General features: G+C 29.2%; 1 pseudogene; it reads right to left on the reverse strand.

The window, feature by feature from the left end:
* Window positions 1-686: 686 nt before the first annotated feature.
* On the reverse strand, window positions 687-786 carry LOC122123215 (annotated as a pseudogene).
* Window positions 787-1,130: the final 344 nt, after the last annotated feature.

Genomic DNA, 1,130 nt, shown 5'->3' on the forward strand with positions numbered 1-1,130 from the left:
TCCTAAGTCGTAATGGTTTGGTTAAGTTTCTTAAATTTCAAAAATGCCAGTCCATCTTTTGTGTCCCTATAAATTTTTTTCACAATACAAAACAACAGCAATATCTTACTATAAAAATTTATGTATTCCATGGTATTCTTCCAAGTGAATTGCATGACTTTGATATCAAAATGTATTCAAGAGTTGTTTGTATACATCTGTAATGATTTCTGCAGAGTTTGTGATTTTTTAAATCAGAAATATTTTTAACTTTTCTGTTGAAATGAATAGTATAGAAACTAAAGATGTTCCGGGTGCTTTTCTGAAAAAAGTATATCTATGTTTGTGTAATGTCCATAATCTATATCATTCTCTCCTAGATATAATACTTTGAATTCTACATTGTAATATAATGTATAGACTCATTAATAAATGTGACCTTGCAGATTGCATTCAATATAGAAGAATTTTAAGACTCCTTTTTTTGTAGTTTCTTATATTATTTTATTTCTTTGGGATAAAATGGCAATATTATCTAATTTCAAGTTTTGTAAAGGTTATGCTATGTAAAGGCCTTTCTAAGGAGAAAATTTAATACACTGATGTCAAACTAACCTTTAATTCTATGAATTACATGTATTGTTACACTTGTATTTTTGTAATCAACTTTTTAATAACTGTTTTTCATTTCTTGCATCAGAAGAATGAAAAATATGGAATACTTCACAAATTTTCATATCCTCCTTGTGCAAGTGCCATGTTAATCTCTGTATTGTTGTAATTTGGGTAGACCTGCTGCCGAAGCATGTATTATCCTCTAAATTTAAGTACGTAATGATACAATCTTTATACAGACATATATCCATGGTTGCCTATTTGTACCAGGGAACCCTTATTGTTCCTAAAAATGCTATTGATCTTATTTCTCTAAATTTCTGTGTACAGTGGAAAAAACTTATATAGTTTGGTCGATTGCTCACATTTACAATTTTTTGGTCAATGACTATATTGTCATTTTCATTTTAAATTTGATCATACTTTGAAGCCTTTACAGCTAAGTCCAAAGGTGGTGGCTTTTCAAGTACTTATTTATCAACTGAGTTAGCTTTGTGGAGCTAATGGATTCAAAGTAAGCCTTACTTAAGAGCTAC

Source organism: Dipodomys spectabilis, unplaced genomic scaffold (assembly GCF_019054845.1).
Source record: "Dipodomys spectabilis isolate Male_0828 unplaced genomic scaffold, ASM1905484v1 ptg000226l, whole genome shotgun sequence".
NCBI lineage: Eukaryota > Metazoa > Chordata > Mammalia > Rodentia > Heteromyidae > Dipodomys > Dipodomys spectabilis.